At 37.3% G+C, this 8,989-nt stretch overlaps 1 pseudogene; it reads right to left on the reverse strand.

Annotated features, from left to right (window-relative positions):
• Positions 1 to 7,862: 7,862 nt before the first annotated feature.
• Positions 7,863 to 8,744, reverse strand: LOC129514978 (olfactory receptor 4K13-like; annotated as a pseudogene).
• Between the last annotated feature and the right edge of the window lie 245 nt (positions 8,745 to 8,989).

Below are 8,989 nucleotides of genomic sequence, written 5' to 3' on the forward strand. Positions count from 1 at the left end.
CATCCATTCCTGATCAAAACTCTTCAGAGTGTAGGGATAGAGGGAACTTTCCTCGACATCTTAAAAGCCATCTACGAAAAGCCCACAGCAAATATCATTCTCAATGGGGAAGCACTGGGAGCCTTTCCCTTAAGATCAGGAACAAGACAGGGATGTCCACTCTCACCACTGCTATTCAACATAGTATTGGAAGTCCTAGCCTCAGCAATCAGACAACAAAAAGACATTAAAGGCATTCAAATTGGCAAAGAAGAAGTCAAACTCTCCCTCTTTGCCGATGACATGATACTCTACATAGAAAACCCAAAAGCCTCCACCCCAACATTGCTAGAACTCATACAGCAATTTGGTAGCGTGGCAGGATACAAAATCAATGCCCAGAAATCAGTGGCATTTCTATACACTAACAATGAGACTGAAGAAAGAGAAATTAAGGAGTCAATCCCATTTGCAATTGCACCCAAAAGCATAAGATACCTAGGAATAAACCTAACCAAAGAGGTAAAGGATCTATACCCTAAAAACTATAGAACACTTCTGAAAGAAATTGAGGAAGACACAAAGAGATGGAAAAATATTCCATGCTCATGGATTGGCAGAATTAATATTGTGAAAATGTCAATGTTACCCAGGCAATTTACACGTTCAATGCAATCCCTATCAAAATACCATGGACTTTCTTCAGAGAGTTAGAACAAATTATTTTAAGATTTGTGTGGAATCAGAAAAGACCCCGAATAGCCAGGGGAATTTTAAAAAAGAAAACCATAGCTGGGGGCATCACAATGCCAGATATCAGGTTGTACTACTAAGCTGTGGTCATCAAGACAGTGTGGTACTGGCACAAAAACAGACACATAGATCAATGGAACAGAATAGAGAACCCAGAAGTGGACCCTGAACTTTATGGTCAACTAATATTCGATAAAGGAGGAAAGACTATCCACTGGAAGAAAGACAGTCTCCTCAATAAATGGTGCTGGGAGAATTGGACATCCACATGCAGAAGAATGAAACTAGACCACTCTCTTGCACCATACACAAAGATAAACTCAAAATGGATGAAAGATCTAAATGTGAGACAAGATTCCATCAAAATCCTAGAGGAGAACGCAGGCAACACCCTTTTTGAACTTGGCCACAGTAACTTCTTCCAAGATACATCCACGAAAGCAAAAGAAACAAAGGCAAAAATGAACTATTGGGACTTCATCAAGATAAAAAGCCTTTGCACAGCAAAGGATACAGTCAACAAAACTCAAAGACAACCTACAGAATGGGAGAAGATATTTTCAAATGACATATCAGATAAAGGGCTAGTTTCCAAGATCTATAAAGAACTTGTTAAACTCAACAGCAAAGAAACAAACAATCCAATCATGAAATGGGAAAAAGACATGAAGAGAAATCTCACAGAGGAAGACATAGACATGGCCAACACACACATGAGAAAATGCTCTGCATCACTTGCATCAGGGAAATACAAATCAAAACCACAATGAGATACCACCTCACACCAGTGAGAATGGGGAAAATTAACAAGGCAGGAAACAACAAATGTTGGAGAGGATGTGGAGAAAAGGGAACCCTCTTACACTGTTGGTGGGAATGTGAACTGGTCCAGCCACTCTGGAAAACTGTGTGGAGGTTCCTCAGAGAGTTAAAAATAGATCTGTCCTATGACCCAGCAATTGCACTGTTAGGGATTTACCCCAAAGATTCAGATGCAATGAAACGCCGGGACACCTGCACCCCGATGTTTCTAGCAGCAATGTCCACAATATCCAAACTGTGGAAGGAGCCTCGGTGTCTCCCGAAAGATGAATGGATAAAGAAGATGTGGTTTATGTATACAATGGAATATTACTCAGCCATTAGAAACGACAAATACCCAGCATTTGCTTCAACGTGGATGGAACTGGAAGGTATTATGCTGAATGAAGTAAGTCAATCGGAGAAGGACAAACAGTGTATGTTGTCATTCATTTGGGGAATATGAATAATAGTGAAGGGGAATATAAGGGAAGGGAGAAGAAATGTGTGGGAAATATCAGAAAGGGAGACAACATAAAGACTCCTAACTCTGGGAAATGAACTAGGGGTGGTGGATGGGGAGGAAGGCAAGGGGTGGGGTGAACGGGTGACGGGCACTGAGGGGGACACTTGACGGGATGAGCACTGGGCGTTATTCTGTATGTTGGTAAATTGAACACCAATAAATAATAATTTATTAAAAAAAAGAATGGGGAATCCTAATACTTAAAGATAGAAACTAATTCAAATGTTTCTCAGGTTCATATAATCTGGGATAATCTCTGACAAATTAACATTGAATTTATTGGTTTAATTAAAATGGTAATGTCTTTGATTTTTCTCCCTACCCGAACCTTCAGAAATCAGAAAATCTCAGTAAGCATTCTTTTTCTTATGACGATTATAGTTATTTCCATAATCTCAATAAGAATCTATTCTCCCAGAAAATGAGTGGAAAATATCAGTTAGGGTGACAGAACATGGAAGACTCGTAACTCAGGGAAATGAACAAGGAGTAGTGGAAGGGGAAGTGGACAGGGGGATGGGGTGACTGGGTGACGGGCACTGAGGGGGGTACTTGACGGGAGAAGCACTGGGTGTTATGCTATATGGTGGCAAATTGAACTCCAATTAAAAAAATAATCTGTTCTCCCTGTAACAGAATATCACTGGAAACATTGGGTATTTTACAAAGACCTTGACTAGAATGTCATTTTTGAGAGAGACATGTAGAGACTCAGATATGACCAGACAGATAAGGAACTAAGTTTGACTTTATAGTGCCAATGAAGCCCTGTGGAAATGTTAGCCTGATACCTTGCCTGTGGAGTTCCCAGAAGCCTTACCAGGAGAGCTGAGAATGTTATTTGCTGGTAGGTGCAAGAACCTCAGGATATTTGGGGGACCTTGAGAAGAAAGGAAATAATCCATGACTACAGGCATTGCAGACAAATCTCATGACACGCATTTGGCATGGCTTCTGGCCTGGAAAGACTATTCATAGTTCAATCTGAAATTCCTTATAAAAAGACCTAACAAAGCAGATTTAAAAGAACCTATATGGCTGATCATTATTCTTGCTGTGCTTATGTAAATAATTAGGTAAAGTTTGTTAAAACTGGATTTATTTTGCAAAGAAATTAGTCTTAATTTGTCTACCTGCAATAAAAATGATGATAAGTTTAGAGAGAAAAAATATATTTCAATAACACACCTTTGTGGATGCTAAATTCTTATTCTGATTAATTGTTTTTCGATGTTTGTTGTTTGCCTATACAATTGAACTGGATCCTAAATTCTTCTGGTTTCTTGGAATATCTGTCCATGACTCTCCCAACTAAGGTTTACCATTTTTTTCCCATTATTTTAACTTGAATGAACTCGGGCTTCATCTATAAGATGCAAACAATCCTGTAACACCAGAGACATCAGAGGCACAAGAGAAGATACAAGCTTGTTGCCCCAATCAAGATATAAAGGCAGGAGGACTCCTCGGACTTCAAAATTACTGATAATGTTTTTCTGGTTAGAAAAATACCAGAAGTACCTATATAAATGAATCTAAGTAAGGTTCAACAAGTTAATTAGATGCTTCAAAAATGTGCCTCATCTTTTCTTGAATGATTCCATCAAGCATATTATCAATATATTGATATTGATCCTGAAGCATCTGAAAACTTAAAAGTGATAAATATATCTTTAATTAGCAAAATGTGCCATATAGTCAAAGGAAATTACAAAAAGTAGTGGTAGCTTTAGAGATGGCTACTTGAACATTGGTAGGAACTGCTTTTAAGGTTCCTAATAACTGGGATCAAGTCCAGAAAACAGAGGAATAGCATGCCACTCTGTGAGATGCTGCCACCCAGGAAAGTCTTCCAGAGAAACAGCAACCTTCAAAAGCAAGATCCAAAGCCTGTGCCCACATGATCCAGAATATTTCTGAGAACAGTTTTCCCACTTCCACTTTCATGGTTATTCTCCTTCACCCATTAGCAGAAGGAAGCAGCTAGAGTGGCCATTATCCTTATTCCTCAAGATTGAAGAATTATAAAATAAAAGTGGGGATTTGTGGAGGATGCTGGGTCCTCGACCTGTTTGAAAGCATAAGCAGAACTATAGTTATGTTAGTTACATGATTAAAGTGGCTCAAAGTTCTGTTGTGTTCTCTACTTAGTTATGGTTTTTACATCACTTAATCTCATACACAATTAATCAGTAACTTTGACTTTTTTACCCCTATTCCCTGTTTACCCATGATATTAGAAATCTAATAGGTGTAAAAAATAACTTTTTTATTAACATATCTGATCATTCCAAGTCTCAAGTAGTACCTTGTCTGGAAGAACACTTATTTCCAGTTTGTTTCAAGGCCCCACCAAGAAGGTTTCAAGAAACCCATTACCCTCCTCTCATGTATAAGCTGTGCCTAGGCTCACCAGGGCAAGACAGCTTTGAAAATGATACTCTGTCTTCTCCTGGGCTGCCTTCTCATAATAGTTTTCTTTGCTTCAAAACCAGTATCTCAGAATTTGCCTTACTGAATATCAGGTGCAAGAACAAGTTTGAATTTGGTAAAGACTACACTTCTATTTAGACTTTCTATGGGCAGAAATAGAAACCAATTGCTGCTTTGTTTAGCTTTTTCAATCAACACTATTTTGTAAATTTCATCCTCTTTATTGTATGTAGTCATTTTTAAAACCCATTCTTTTGAGTGGGTCTTAGAGTTTAAAGTTTCTACATCACTTTTCCTTGACTCAAGTGTATAAAAGCAATAAATTAGCCTTTGCATTTTTTGATCATGGAGTTAGCTTCCCAGCCCTATGTTATATTTTAAGCAATTTCTAGATTTGGGGAAGGAGGCTATTTACAAATTTGGTTTCCAGAATATGGTTAGCACTGATTCAGTTAGCACAGAATTATAAAGATGTACAGATCTTCTAAAAACAGACTAGTTCTTTTCTTTCCCTTCTAGCTGTCGAAAGTTAGACAAGTTGTCAAAGTCTTCTGCCTCTGTTCCCTCATACATAAAATGGGGATGAAAACAGTACCTCACTCATTGAGGAACTCAAATACTTCCTTAGGCAGCCTCATTCTTTACTTAATTTTTCAAACACTATCTTTTAGATACATATAGAAGAAGTCCTTTTAGCCACTCTCTTTAGTAGCCTCAAACAAGGCCTTCTTTCCTTTAGAAACATCAACCTATTTGGCCAATTATGCTCAAAGTAAAATCATTTGGGAGAGCAAATCTAACCAAAGGGTTCAGTCTTGCAAATTAAAATGATGAGAAGTAATATGTATTTTTAGTTACTCTTGAATTTGGAAGGATCATCTCCACTTTTAGGGAAGTTAAAGACTTAGTTTTGTAAATCCATGGCAGGCAATAGATTGGAAAATCATGAATGATGCTTTTGACATGCAGATAATTTCTAGGTACTTGTCTGCCTTTATTTTTTTTCAGAAGACTCTAATTCTTAATAATGATTTAATGAGTTGTGACATCCCCTGGAATTCTGGAGTTGGCTGAAGGATACTATAGGATAGGAAGCCTTTAAAATAACATTAAAATGTGTGGAAATGGCTGTATTTGGTAATGGTGAGATGGTAATCACCATGACTTGCCACCTTGGAAGAAATAGGCTGCATATAGATTGCCCACTGGGGGATTGGAAAGACTCCAGACAATTATAAATCCTCCTTCCAGAACATGAAAGACTCCTAACTCTGGGTAACTAACTAGGGGTGGTGGAAGGGGAGGTGGGCGGGGGGTGGGGGTGACTGGGTGACAGGTACTGAGGTGGGCACTTGACGGGATGAGCACTGGGTGTTATTCTATATGTTGGCAAGTTGAACACCAATAAAAAATAAATTAAAAAAAATAAAAATAAATAAACAAAATAAATCCTCCTTCCTAATTCTTGGTATTGCTAAAGCTACAAAGGAAAACACGGGAGATTGCAACCACTAGATGGCAGGAAGCTTCTTGTAAACTTTTTCCAGTTTTTGTTGAGAGTTGTTAGCAATCAAATTTAGATTCATTTTCTTAGATTTCTTCTACAACTAAAAATGATTTACCTCTACCCACTGGCAATATTGACATTAGCCCCCTAAAATTAGTAGATTTTCCCATGTCAAATAAGCCAAGAGCAATTGGTAGTTGTTACTATCCAAAACATTAGTGAAAGGGAATAAAGGGAAAGGAGAGAAAATTAGTGAAAATATCAGTGAGGGTGACAAAACATGAGACACCTAATTCTGGGAAATGAAGAACAAGGGGTAGTGGAAGGGGAGGTGGGTGTGGGGTTGGGGTGACTGGGTCATGGGCACTGAGGGGGGCACTTGGTGGGATGAGCACTGGGTGTTATGCTAAATGTTGGCAAATTGAACTCCAATAAAATTTTTTTTAAAGTGTGATTTTTATAAAAATATGTAAAATATTCACCATATTTTATAAAAATATTAAAATTAGTAATTCTCCCTACTAGAGTACAGTTGTGCCAGACATTTTATGACATATATCTATTTTGTCCTTTGGCATTCAGGAAAAATTTCAAAATGGTATTAAGTACTAGTAATGTCATGAACTAAAATATGAAATAAGATATTGAAAAATAATAGGAAAATTAGGTTATCATAGTTGAAACGTTATAGTCTAAGCCCCCAGAATTGACTAAAAATTTCAATGAATTAGTGTTTAGGTCAGTGGCTAATTTCAAATAAATATATATATATATATATAAGTATCCATTTTCTACATTCAAGAAATATAAAAATGTTACAAGTAAAAAAGACTTCTAAAAAAACCTGAATTAAGTAATTCATAAGATTAAAATTTTCAGTACTGAATAAAAAAAGTTATAAAATATTACTGGGGGATACAAAAGAAGGCCTGAATAAATGCAGAAATAAACCATGCTCTAGGATTAAAAAGACCAATATTGTCAATATTATATTTCTTCCTAAATCAATGTATAAAAGTAATGCATATATAATTACTTAGCATTCATATCATTTGATAAAATCATTCTAGTTAATATCAATGAATAATTGACCTGGTTTCAAGACAATTCGAGGAAGAATAGCAATGAGGATACTTAATAGATATTAAAATATAACACTGATTTATAATGATAAACACAACTTGCTATTGAATGAATCTCAAAGGCATTATGCTGAGTGAAAAAAGCCATGCTCAAAAGGCTATTTACTACTCCACACAGCAAAGAAAAAAATAAACAAATTAAAGGACAACCTATGGAATTGGAGATGATACTTGCAAATGACATACCTGATAAAGAGTTAGTATCCAACATATATAAAAAAGGAACCCAGCTCAACCCCCAAAACCCCAAATAATCCGATTACAAAATAGGCAGAAGACATGAATAGATATTTTTCCCAAGAAGACATCCAGGTGGCTAATAGACATCTGAAAAGATCCTGAGTATTACTCATCATCACGGGTATGCAAATCAAAACTATAGACATACCACCTCACACCTGTCAAGAATGGCTAAAATTAACAACACAAGAAAATTATTTCTTGTGCAGGTGAGGATGTAGAAAAAAGTTAACCCTCTTGGAAATGCAAATTGGTGCAGCCACTCTAGAAAACAATATGGAGGTTCCTCAAATAATTAACGATAGAACTACTCTAGGATCCAGCAATTGCACTACTAGATATTTACCCAAAGAAGGCAAAAATACTTAATTCAATATTTATACCATCACTATCTACAACAGCCAAATTATGGAAACAGCCCAAGTGTCCATAGACTGATGAATGGATAGGAAGAAGGATGGATATCGAGTCTTTATCTTCTTTATGGCTCTTTTACTTCTTGATTCCTTAATGGATAAATAATAGGATTTAAGAGAGGTGTGAAAATTGTATAAAACATGGAAAGAATTTTATCTACAGAATATCTGCTGAGGGGCCATACATAGATAAAGATACATGGGGCAAAGAAGACAGTGACAACAGTGATGTGTGCTGACAGAGTGGAGAAGGCCTTGGCTGAACCACAGGCAGCACGGTGCCTGACTGAGTATATGATGATTGTGTAGGAGACAAGCAAGAGGAGGAAGCAGATCAGGGACAGGAGGCCACTGTCAGCAATGACCAGCAGTTGTAGAAGTTAGGCAAGTTTGATCACTAGAGGAAGGTCACAAAAAACTGTCCACCACACTGGGACACAGAAGGGCAAATTCAACATGAAATCCATTTGACTAGACAAGTGCACAAACCCAACTGCGTAGGAAGATAACAGCAGCCCAACAAGCACTTGAGGGCTCATGATGGTCATGTAATGGAGGGGTTTGCATATGGCAATATACCTGTCTACTGCCATGGCTACAAGCAACATCATCTCATTCGCACCTAGGAGGTACATGAAGAGCATCTGAGAATAACATCCCTAACAAGAGATGATGGTCTTCTGTTTACGGAGGAAATCCACAATAATCTTAGGGGTAGCAAAAGAAGCTAGGATCATATCAATACAGCACATATTGATAAGCAGAAAGTACATTTGTGTGTGAAGGCATGAGTCAAAGGTCACTGTGACCAAAATTAGGAGGTTTCCTAACACAATCCCAGCATAGACCACAGAGAATCTTACAAAGAACAGAATCTGAAGATTCTGAGATTTGGAAAGTCCCAGCAAAATGAACTCAGATACCACTGAATGGTTTGCCCTTTCCATGTTGTCAACTTTATCCCAATCATAATCAAAATGAGTGAGAATCGTGAGTGGAAAAGTTATGTATACAAATAGGATGGCTCATGGTGATATCTAATTTGATACGTAGACTAGGTACCTAAACTTAAAGCACCTCTCACTTTTGGGAGATTTTGTTGGTCAGTGGTGTCTGAAATGGCCCAGATAAGTGTACCAAATAGCAAGGAGAGTTCAGAATATACATTTCTGAAAGACAAAAATAAAAGCAC

The sequence above is a fragment of the Nyctereutes procyonoides genome, unplaced genomic scaffold (genome assembly GCF_905146905.1).
Source record: "Nyctereutes procyonoides isolate TBG_1078 unplaced genomic scaffold, NYPRO_anot_genome, whole genome shotgun sequence".
NCBI classification, from domain to species: Eukaryota; Metazoa; Chordata; class Mammalia; order Carnivora; family Canidae; genus Nyctereutes; species Nyctereutes procyonoides.